Below are 12,630 nucleotides of genomic sequence, written 5' to 3'. Positions count from 1 at the left end.
AGTTCAAAGCCTGGAGCCTGCTTCAGGTTCTGTGTTTTCCTCTTTCTCTCTGACCCTCCCCTGCTTGTGTTCTGTCTCTCTGTCTCACAAAAATAAATAAGCATTAAAATAAAATTAAATAAATTAAATTAAATTAAATCAAAGGACTGAAAATGTGGGGCACCTGGGTGCTCAGTCGGTTAAGGGTCTGACTCTTGATTTCAGCTCAGGTCATGATTTCATGGACAAGAGATCGAGTCCCATGTCAGGTTCTGCACTGACTGCGGAGCCTGCTAGTGATTCTGTCTCTCTTTCAGCCCCTCCCTCCCCTCTTTCTCTCTCTCTCAAAATAGATAAACATTTTTTAAAAAGACTGAAATGCATGGTATATCTTCCCCCATGAACTTCCCATTCAAATCTGGATGTTAAATCAACAGAAAACAATTTATCAGGTTCTATGCCTGACTTATACAATATGGTTTGCTATGGAAACATAGAGAAGATAGTAACTCAGACAATAAGAAAGCTGGTGATCGATTTTCTAGAGGGCAAAATGATCTAAGCTCAAATATCTCTCTCTCTCTGAAGCTTTCCTTGAGTCTGATTACATAGCTATAGTATTGGCTATCCTCTCTCTCTCTCTGTTTTTCTTTGTAATTTCAATCACATTAATATATAAGCCTCTACCACTAGAGAGCAAGCTCTGGATGTTAGTCCTGTGTCTCAGCATTTACATAGTATCTAGCACGCAGTAAGTGCTCAAAAAGCATACTTGGAATGAATAAATAAATTAATGTGTGTCTTGCAATGTGTGTCCTTTGATGCTTAAAATGCATATTTATTTGGCTGTTGATTTTTGGTAAATGATTCATGTCCTCAAAACATAATCTTTTATTAATTTTTATGTGATTCTCCCAAGAATCAAACATATTTTATTTGCTTTTCTTAATATTTGTATAGATAAAATTGTGGTCTTAATTTCTATGCATTCTTTTATATAGAAATATGCATGTTTTGTTTTCAATTCTGTTATGGAGATGATTTGAGGAAAATGCTTCCTTTTTTGTACTGTTGTTTGCTTTCCCTCAATAAAGCCAGTGTTGTTAGGTCTTTGAGGATTCCTCTCATTGATATATTCAGAAGATAGATTATATGTCTCCTTGATTGACTTCATACTTATAATTGCAGCAGCAGAAGAAAAAAAAAGATATTTTTAGGTGTGTTAGAAAGAAGTTTCAAAGCACCTCAGGCTGAGCAGACAGGCCAAGATAACACGCTTTCCTGATGTTCAAGACAATCTGTTCTTGCCTTCTCCCCACTCTGCTTAGAGCTCATGCACCCCTACATTTCAAGAAGAAACCTCAACCCTGATGGACTCATACTTAGATAAGTAAATAAGGTGACAAGAAAGCTTTTAATTTTGGAAGTTATGATAGTGAGGGTGCACTGTCTCCTTCTGCAACAACAAATTAATGTTTAATTGTTCAGAATCTGTTGGGGGAACTGGGTATCTTGAAAGATTTATAATGATATAGAATTGTCAGCAGGAGGAAACACCAGGACTCATTAGTTAGTTCCCCAACTTCTAGGCAGGACTGGATCCAAGCCTACCCCAACATATGGATAGCCTTAGGAAAGAAGACTTCTCAGATCATTTTCATACCTAGTCTAGTGCCTTGAAATGTTGTGTTGTTAAAAGAATGTTCTATAGGAAGGCATGAGATCTGACTTCTATTTTTTAAAACAGTTATTTGCTCTATGACATTATGCTTATAAAATCTACCTGATTTGCTTTTTATCTGTAAGATAACACTGATAAGATACAAGTACGTGAAAAATTCCCTTGAAAGAAAGTGAGTCAGGAAGAATGATGTCGCTTTGTAGTTTTGTAAAAAAATAACTCTGGAAATTGTAAACTACAAATAGCATATTCTTTTAATATTAGGATATCATGGTAATTCATTGATTTCATTTTCATATTCCTTCTTGGGGTTGATATTCAAAGTTTTTTATGTAAAAAAATGAATTTTAAAATTAAAAACTAATTTTGAATTGTAAATAATATTCTCTTTCCTTTGCTAACAGGAGCCATTACACATCTGGGCATCTAGAAGGAGGAGGAATGCCTTGAAACTTTTAGATTAAAGAAAACAATTAAATAATTCTTATTGGTATCTGATCCAGGAATAGAAGGAAATATTTTTTTTCAAGGAAACAAAATTAACTCTTCTAATTATTAAGGTACTATTTGATATACTGTAACTCTCAGTGCTGACCTTGGGTTTTGAGAATTCAGGATGACCACTATATATCCTTGCTCTATGGACCTGTGTTTCTTCTTCATAGAATAGCATGAGATGCTTGCTACGGATCATATAACTCACTACCATCCCAGTCTTTCAGGGTCAAAAATCTCTAAGAATGGGACTTGGGAAGCTGCATTTGTCACAAACACCTCAGGTAGTACTCTTACTAACAATCTCAGGTGGTACCCTTGCAGTATCGTTACAGCTCGTTCAGAGACCACATTTGGAAAATACTGTATTTAGATGGTGTGAGTAAGAAAGAGATGTTAATCTTTTGCAGCTATAGTACGAATTACGTACAATATAATGAATACATTCAAGAGATCCAGTCACCCTGTGATGCCTCACACTGTTTTGCTCTTCTATGACATCTCATCCCTGACATTTCTATTTACTAATTACATTTCTTGACATTTATATTTTGGTTGTATCTATCAAGCTGCCATTTATGTTCTTTTTTCTTCCCTTCGAAACAAGGGAGGCCCCTTCAGAAGGATGTAAATCTTTAGGAATGATCTTTGTGGTACAGTGCAATAAAGACCACAAATTTTCCTCTCTCTCCTGTACCCATGGCCATCGTAGGGCTTTTCCACACCGAGTCTGCACTTGGCTATTTCACTTGCTTTAGCCAGTGGGACAGTGACAAACGTGACCCAAGCAAGGACTTGAAAAGTGCTTATATTCTTGCCGCTATTGGAATCCCATGAGCACCATGTGAAATGTCTGAGTTAGTCAACTGTGGAATGAGAACCATGTGGCCCTGTGACCCCTGTTACTCTTTACCTATAGCTTCCAAATACAACACATGTGAATAAGGCCATGTAGATCACCTAGCTGCTAGGAGATCCATAAACAAAGTTGTTTTGTATATTTAGGGTAAAACTGCATTACTGTGGCATTAGATTCATTCATTAATTGATTTAAATAATTAAGAGGTTAAAATAATGAAAGTTGCAAGACATGAGTTATTAAGGTGTTTTCAAAAACCAGAAACCTTGGTTTCTTTTGGCTTCTGGTTGTGTAATATTTTGAAAACCTGCTGTGATTGTATTCATAATTAAATAATTTATATATTTAAATTAAATAATTGATCATTCCATTGCAAAATTTCTAAACCTCCAACCAGGGAATACGAATGCCTGCAAAACAAATGAAATGTATGACAAAGACACCTACTCGTGAATATTTCCTTAAATATCTATGTAATAAGTTTATGCATACTTTATATGAGATGAACACATTGGAAAATGAGCACATACATACATGGTGAAAATGCACATATATGGTTCTAAACGTGTTAAAGGATATAATTACTAGGACAATTCAAGATAGGAAGTTTTCTATAGTGCATAAATATTATATATCTCAAAACTTTAAAAATTGTACAGTAGATATTACACCATTGCCAACACCTAAATTTAATCGTAAAAACGATGTAACCTCCCTGAACGTACCTCTCAATGCTGAAATTATTGTGCTGTTCCAAATTAGACCCTTGGCATTTAGTTTGGTGAAGCAGTTATAAATGCAGGTACCTAAAATGCCTAACGTTCAAATAGGGAATTCTTAGGTATTTTGGAACATTAGTTAACTTTGCATAAATGTTTGTGCATGTATATGTGTGCACTGATATATCAGACATTATTAATAATTGGGAATATTTATTTTACTTACTGATTATGCAGCAGCAGGAGAAAAAATGCAGTTTTAGGTATTGAGAAAAAAAGTGGCAAAGCACTCTGGCTGAGCATACCTGAGTTTACATATCTATTTCAGTGTATAGCTCTCATACCATAAATGAAACCATACATATGGGAGTTGGCCTCTCTTTAGTACTTACTGAAAAACTTAACAGTCTATAAACATTTCTTACATTGACTAGAGTTTGTCTAGCTTCTAAGATATATGTCAAACCCACACCCTTTTATGTAACACTTCTACCCTAAATCCCATGGAAATAGTGAGTATGGATAGTAATAAATTACTATGGAAATGTATGGAAACAAACTGTAGAACAACTATTACCTCTAGTTACCAAAGAAAAGTACTACAATAACTTTTCTTTTAAAAATAAATCAACTCCCTCTCTGGCTCCATAAAATGTTAGTTCACACTGGGACATGTGGACACCTGTTTATTTACAAAGCCTTCAGTCATGGAGACATAGATTTAGAGAGTTGAGACAAGAATAAAATAAACTGGATGGCCTCCTTTTAAATCCAACTGTGACTTTCATCTCTGTCACAAAATAAGCACAACATTTGGCAAGATTGGAAACCTCAACTCCAGTCAGGTCCAAGTTGGCATGGAATCACCTTGACAGGCTCCCAGATCAGCAAGAACTCTCAGCTCTGAAAAGGCTCTTTTTGCTAAATTTAACTTTGCCTGTGTAAAATGAATTAGCCATTCCTAAGGAGAAGAAATAGCTTCAAGACTGAGGAGAGGGGGCATCAGGCTCAGTCAGCCCATCAGGTACCTAAGATATCGAAGATTGGTAATAACAACCTGCACAAGAGAAATACAGAGTGTATACAAATTAGGATATGCCTGCAAATTTGGAAAGATAAATGATTTATTCTGCTTTGCTTTCCCTGTAAGACTGTATCATTTCCATTTTCTTTGGAGGCAGCTGGGCCCAACAGAAAGAGTAAGAAAGATGGATAATTATGCTGTGTCTTGATGTTAGCAATACAATAATGGGTCTGAAGGCTATTTGCAATGTTAGGTTTTATGATTGGAGAGAACTCCAACTTTCTTCTGCTTAAATTAAATGTTTTTCATAAAATAGAACCCAAAGAAATACATGTAATAAAACAGTTGTAGTGCTGGCAGGGCTGAGTCATGCACACAGCATGAACTTTGAAGTCAAGGATTTTTCGTCTTTATTTAGGTTCACGATTTGCACTGAGGGCTGTATCTTTTCCCATGTCACACAAAACATGTTGGCAAAACCTTGATGAGATGCTATAGCATAAGCGTAGTTATTTTTGGAATCGCTTTGGCTTCACTGTAGAGTCAACCAGCTGTCAAGCATCCTAAGAAAGTTACTTAAACTAAAGAGTGCCTTAGTAAATTAAATATTGATGAAAAAGAATTCTTAATCTCCTTCTGCCTCTGGACATACATTTGCTTAATTTTGGCTTAATTTACTTAAATTCTCAGTCCCCCTTTCTTTATTAGATAGTAGAAACTGAGAAGTTTATTATCCTGCCGGAGACAGAATTCTGTGCCACATGATGTAACTAGTTCCCCTTTTCTGGACAAGGATGGCTCATTATACGCTCCTTGCTTTAATATCTTTAATCAGTCTGTATTGATGGAAATTTTCCGAGGCTTCATTTCTGTGTCAAGGCAGCATAAAACACTGTTTTGCTCAGTTGAAAATGCTGTGGCATTCTACAGTGAGTCTTATGTGTTTTGCTGGCTGGCATTTTCCTCTTGTTCATTTTACTCTTCAGAACGCAGCAGACAGAACCTTGGGGAGCATCTGTTCAAAGTTGTTCATTTTGCAATTGAGAGATTTAAACCCCTACACAGCAGAGAAACTTAACCCTACTCACACAGCTAAAAATCACACCAGCAATTGGGGTTACTGGTTCCTGTTTTTTGTTTTTGTTTTTTTCCCCCCTCTGATAAACATGTTCCCTGGAAACTCCCGGGGCTTTTTGGAGTCCTTTTCTATTCCCACATCAAAAAGTAGAGGCCTGTCCTATTTATCATCCCTTGACCATACATGAAACTTTCTGCTAAAAAGATTAAGCATTAAAGAATGCTAAATACCTAATACAGGCATCTCCAGGCTTATCACTTTTCAGAAGGTGACTTAAACCCTGAATGCTTATATTTTTACATTTCTTTTCATTTTATATTTTTCATCTTTTTTATTTGAGAGGACTACCCCAAAAGAAGAAAAGTAGAGGAAAAATAGGAAGCATGAATATTCAATGTTGTAATTTTTAAAGAAACACTTAAATTCATCTTAAAAGTTCATTTTTAATTTTCTTTTTTTTTGGAAAAAATCATTTTTCAAAAATTCAATTCATTTTAAAATCAAGGAAAACCCAACTGTTCAAAATATGTAATAAAATACATATCCTACTGGAAGTTTCCATTCTTTAAGGATATAGCTCTCCCAAAAGACTGGAAGTTCCCTTGAAACTATAAAATAGTCTAGTAATTATTCCCATTATCTCCAGTTTTTATATTCCTATGAATAAGAAAGCCTCAAAATCAATTTTTCCTGCACTATTAAATTCTAACTTTGTTAGCCTTCACGTCATAAAATCATTAGCTAGCAAAAGCCTCTCTACTTTGAATATTCGAGCCCCCAAAAGATCGGAAATGCCAATGAAGTATGGGCTCTGGGATGTGCTATTTCTAATGTATGCTTACTAATCAGCACAGACTTCCAAAAGACTCTGGACTTTTGTCAAGAATGAATACAGGTGGTGGACTGCTGAGGTGGCTCAGCCGCTTAAGCGGGGACTTCAGCTTGGGGCATGATTTCGTGGTTTGCGGGCTCGTGAGTTCGAGCCTCCGCGTAGGGCTCTCTGCTGTCAGCGTAGAGCCCGTTTTTGGATACTCTGTCTCCCTCTCTTTCTGCCCTCCCCCACTCACTCTTTCTCTCTCTCTCTCAAAAATATATAAACAGACAAAAATATGTATTAAAAAAATAATGAGTATAAGTGGTACTTGTGGGCATGGGTGATACTTGCACCGCGGGCCAGATCCCACTGCAGGATCTGATCCAGACATGGATTTCGTATGGATTTTAAGTCGCATGAATGATTTGTGTCAAGTATTTCAGGGTACGGAGGAATTTCTTTCATTCCTCAAAACGGTATTATGTGTGATGTCAAACATCATGATTTTGACAGCCAGTGAGGCCTGAGTTTCAATCCTTAACTTTAGTCTTTATTAAAAGTGAGGTTTTGAAAAAGTTACTTTATCTGAAAAACTTTCATGTTCCTTCCCTGTCAAAAAAGGCATAATAATAGGTTGGCTAGCAGAATGGCTGTGAGCAATGACCCAACACAGGCAAATGGCTCATCCTGACACCTGCTTCAGAGAATGTAATTCACAAAATCAGGCAACTGTCACTCTGCTTCTAGGAAAATTCATGTGTGTAGATTTGGAAGGTATTGCCCTGATCACAGTTCTTTTGGTTTACACAAATTTAAACTGCCAGGCCCTAGTCTCTTTTTTTTTTTTGTATATATGTTTTGGGGTTTCCAATCCCAATATGCCTTCCTCCCCCTTCTCTTTTTGCACGCTCTAGTCTTCAGAACCAATTCTCAATCCACCTGGAAGAAACTTTGCTTCTCAGCTTTGCCTTCTTATCGGGCCTTTGCTTGGATTGGAATTGGGAATTTTCAGAAGGCTTGCACATTGTACTTGCTCTTAAGATCAGCCATGGCACATTTTCCCTGGACAAGGCTAGATTGTCACTCTCAGGACCATAAACGGTAGACTCAGTGATAAGCAACAAGCTAAGCTTAAAGAGGAAACACTAACACATGTGATAGAAAGAGTCAGATTTACTGGAAGTATTACGCCTGCATTTTAGGTGAGCACTGAACAATCAATAGCTGAGGGAAATGTTCTTTTTCTGTGCTGTTCAATGTGATAGCTTTGGCTATTAAGTCCTTGGCTATAACATGTACTTATTACACACTGGAAACGTAGCTAGTGCAACTGAAAACTAAATTCTAGATGTGATTGTAGTTTATAATTTATTAATGTTTAAATTCAGAGAGCTCTATGTGGCTAATATTGAACTGAACTAAACATTGCAATTCTAGACTGTATAGTTTTACAATAACCATATTGTTTTTTAAAACTTTAAAAGACTTGTAATTTAAAATGTTATGTTCTGGTCCAGAGCTAAGAATTAAGACAAAATTCAATATAAGATCTAGCAATAAGAATATAAGCATTATTTTAAGGATTTTTTTTTATAATTCATATCTCTTTTTCTTTCTTCATCTGAACTTTTCTTTGTTTGAAAATAAAACTATCTCTTGCCTCTTGCTTTTTTCTTCTCTTCTGCTTCCCGTCCAGGATGCTACTTTCTGCAGTAGTGAAGGAAGTGAGAACCTCTAATTCAGGCATTTCAAGTAGCATCCGTAAGAAAAAAAAAGTACATAATAACCAGGCCACATGAATTATGTAGTCCATAAGCCAAATTAAACTGGATAATTGTCTAAGTGTAAAGGGTCAGAGCTAATAAACTGAACATAATCTCCTGTGTTCTATCCCTAAAGAAAATTAAATTTTGATGATCCCGAGAGCTCACCATTCAGGAATGTCAGTCTAATCACATAAATGACAGTTGAATCCCAGAATTGAGTTAAAAGTTAAATGTCCTTTGCAATCGCTGCTCAAGTCCAGAGTGTGCTAGTTGCTTCAGGCAAGCTGTTAGGAATATCAGAATATTGACAGGTTAGCACAAGATGCGAGGGGAAGCTTTGAGATTTGCAAAATTAGTCCCCGCTGAATGCTTTAGCGAGTCACGTCTTTGCAGAACATTACACAGTAAGTATGTTAGACACTTCAGAATTTATATTTTCAGTCTCTAATACAAGTTTCAGGGAACATCCTTCTCCCCTGGGGAAACTGTGTCAAAGACTTCAGACACTCGTTCAGAGATAGACTCGTAAAGCTCCCATTTTCTCTGCGCATAGGTGAGAGAGCATTCAGATGAGAGAAGACAGACAGACAGACAGAGACAGAGAAAAAGGCATCACAGGGTTATTTCTAGGTAGTCTGGACATTGCTGCGGGGTGCCTCTGCCTCCCATACTTCAGTACATCAGAGGGCTTTGGATTGTTCAGGTTGGGAGGAAGGACATTAATAACAACAACAATAATAATAATAATAATAATAATAATAATAATATAAAAGTTCCAAGAATTGGTTATTGCTGTTTTTCAACAAATCTCTGACTAACTTGGATAATGTTTTCTGGTGCTGTGGGTTTATGTGTTTAAGAGCAGATGCCTGGGGCGCCTGGGTGGCTCAGTCGGTTGGGCATCTAACTTCAGCTCAGGTCATGATCTCACAGTTTGTGGGCATGGTTCGTGGGTTGGAGCCCTGCATCGGGCTCTGTGCTGACAGCTCAGAGCCTGGAGCCTATTTAGGATTCTGTTTCTCCCTCTCTCTCTGCCCCTCCCCTGCTCCCGCTCTGTCTCTGTCTCAAAAATAAACATTAAAAAAAATTTAAAAAAGAAGAAGAAGAAGAAGAAGAAGAAGAGCAGATACCAGATGGTATATTGTCACTGGGTTCTATCAGGAGAGTTAATTGAAAAGGAGAAAAGTAGTTGGTTGATAGATTATAGAAAGAAAGGTGCTTATAGCAAGAATACATAAAACGGGCATCTGGGTGGCTCAGTCAGTTAAGTGTCTGACTCTTGATTTCAGCTCAAGCCATGATCTCCGGGTTCATGAGTTGGAGCCCCGTGTTGGGCTCTCTGCTGACAGCACAAGGCCGGCCTGGGATTTTCTCTCTCTGTCTCTGTCTCTGTCTCTGTCTCTCACTCTGCCCCTCCCTTGCTTGTGCTCTCTCTCTCTCTCTCTCTCTCTCAAAAATAAAATAAATAAATTTGAAAAAAGAATACATAAAAAAGAGAGACTGACAACAAATCCAAAATAATCCTTTCATAAATGATGTAAATTGTACAAATTTAGGTTGATACAGCTATCTAAATGTAGTCTCATAAAGTTACAAATTAAAAGCACAAACAGCAAAAGTTACAGATAAGGAAGCACAATGAGAGAAAAGAGTTGAAAATGTAATTAGTGAAGCAGACACTCTGCTTTGCCTTGGAATTGGTGACTGTTTCGGATTTGAGTGCTAATCAAGAAAAATATTTTTAAACATAAAAATATACTGCATGATAAACAGGTACCTACTTGTTAGCAGGTGATTGGAGGCATTGGCTTGGGAGAAGGAAAAGCCTCTGCAGGGCAAGATAAGCAAAGGGTGTCTAGTAAGCCCCCAGGCCCATCAGAGCACCGGACAAGTAGATGTGCTCTGCACAATGTCCCTCCGTTAGCTGTAGTTGGAGAGCGGCCGTTAGCAAACAAAAAACTTGAGGGAAAAGGAACTAGACAATCAAATAACACATCACAGTGTCTCAAATAATTAGGGTAATCTAAAAAAATATATATGTAAAATGGCTATGGGAAAGAAATAGGAGCCTCATAAACTCCTCAACTCAATGTACATATTGTTTGATGAAGACTGTATTGTTCCACAGAAAAACATATTTGATAGGAAAGAATGTTTTCAAAGTCAATTATAGTTATCATGGAGAGGGGTTTTTTTTTTTTTCATATTTCTAGGAGAGTTGTTTTTTTTTCTGAATTCTTCCTTTCCTTTCATTTGAATATATATGAACTGTTTACCCTCTGCATCAAGAACTCTCTAATGTTTGATTAAAACATATTTTTATAGATGGGGCGCCTGGGTGGCGCAGTCGGTTAAGCGTCCGACTTCGGCCAGGTCACGATCTCACGGTCCGTGAGTTCGAGCCCCGCGTCGGGCTCTGGGCTGATGGCTCGGAGCCTGGAGCCTGTTTCCGATTCTGTGTCTCCCTCTCTCTCTGCCCCTCCCCCGTTCATGCTCTGTCTCTCTCTGTCCCAAAAATAAAATAAACGTTGAAAAACAAAACAAAACAAAACATATTTTATAGAAATCAGTTCACCATCCTACTTTAAGCAATGAGAAAGCTTTTCTAAGTTTCTTGCTTTAAATAGAGAAAAGCCCACAACAGAGGATGTCCTCACTGTAATTTCCTACGAATCTTTTCTAGAAGAACATAACTGTATTCCTTCTAGTAATTTAGTAATTCCTTACTTCTTTTAGTAATTTCTACTTGGGTTTGTGAGTTGGAGTAGAAATGGGCAAATAATATTCACATTTTGGTTCAAGAGAACAAAACTTGCCTTTCAAAGCATAGTGGTCAGAGACCTGAACTCCGTATCGGAGTAAATACAGAGACTTCCCTGGGTCCAAACTGGCTCGTCCAGGTCTGCACTTGGGAGCGTAAGCAGGTTATTTAAACTGTGCCACAGATGCCTCATTTTCATTTGGGGGAGGGATGAGATGAGCACCCATTAACTAAAATTACAATGCACATTCAATGAATTAGTATTTCTAAAGTCTTTTGCTAAGTTCCTGGCACATAGTATCTGATATGTAACTATTTGTTATTTTTTTAAACTATTCTTTTCTTTCTTTCTTTTTAAATAAGATATTTACCTAGATAAAATATCTGGCTAGGAAAACACATTTGAACTTGACTTTTATAATATGTAGCTCCCAACTATACCTTCTATGTGCCTAGAACAATAATCTAAATCATTTAACCAAAGTAGAAAATTAAGTACGATACCTACTTGCAACCTTCCCAGCCTTTATAGGTCTGAGCCTACTGAAGTAGACTGGCCTGAACCAGATGCTTTAGAACATTTAGTTGTTTTCTTTTTCTCTTTAAAACCACTGACATTTGTAACATTGAGGCTCACTACTGATCCCTAAAGTAAATGTAATTAGTGATTACAATGATATTCCCTGTTAATAATGTACTCTTTTATCCAGGTCCCAAATTTGTCCACTGTTTTCTTTTAATAGCTTCCTGAAACAAGTGATATCATGTGCATGAAAAACAAAAATACCTGGAGCTGGAATATTTCTTCTAAAGTCAGACTTTGATTTAATATACTGCTTTTGTCAAACAGTACTAAATGTATAGTGTCTATCATTACAATCTACATTACCTCAAGCTTTTGCCCTGAAGCAGTGATCAACTGATCACAGACAATGTGAAATTAATTCTGGCTTTTAAAAGCCATCGTAGAGGAAGTGTTATATTTGCTCATGTAGTTTTCTTGCCCTGTATACTTATAAGCAATTTTACTAATTGAGATCTAAACTCATTTAACTTACAAAGCATGGCACACAGTAGAGACACAGTTCTAAATATCAAGTCACATCATTCTTCTTTCTGAGATGCACTATATTTAGAGCAATTTCTTTTTCTTTTTTAAAGTAATACTTGGACACCCAAAGCATTTGAGTTTTCATTGAGACCTGAAGATACAGCACTGTTTAGTCCATGAATGGGGAAACACTGTCATTATTCTCAAAAAAAATCACTGCCTTGTCCTAAATTCACTCAGTTTTCAGGAAGTTTATTGTCCATCTTTATTCCCTCTCATTAAGAGCAATATATTTAACAATGCCCATCTATGAAAGACAGAATTTAGCTTTACAACCTTGCTCAGGCCATTAACTATTATAATCTATGAGTAACTCTTTTTCACAAGATTTCAAAGAACACGT

This window comes from Felis catus, chromosome C2, assembly GCF_018350175.1.
Source record: "Felis catus isolate Fca126 chromosome C2, F.catus_Fca126_mat1.0, whole genome shotgun sequence".
Taxonomy (NCBI): Eukaryota; Metazoa; Chordata; class Mammalia; order Carnivora; family Felidae; genus Felis; species Felis catus.
The sequence above is the reverse complement of the archived record's forward strand: the minus strand, read 5'-3'. Positions refer to the sequence as shown.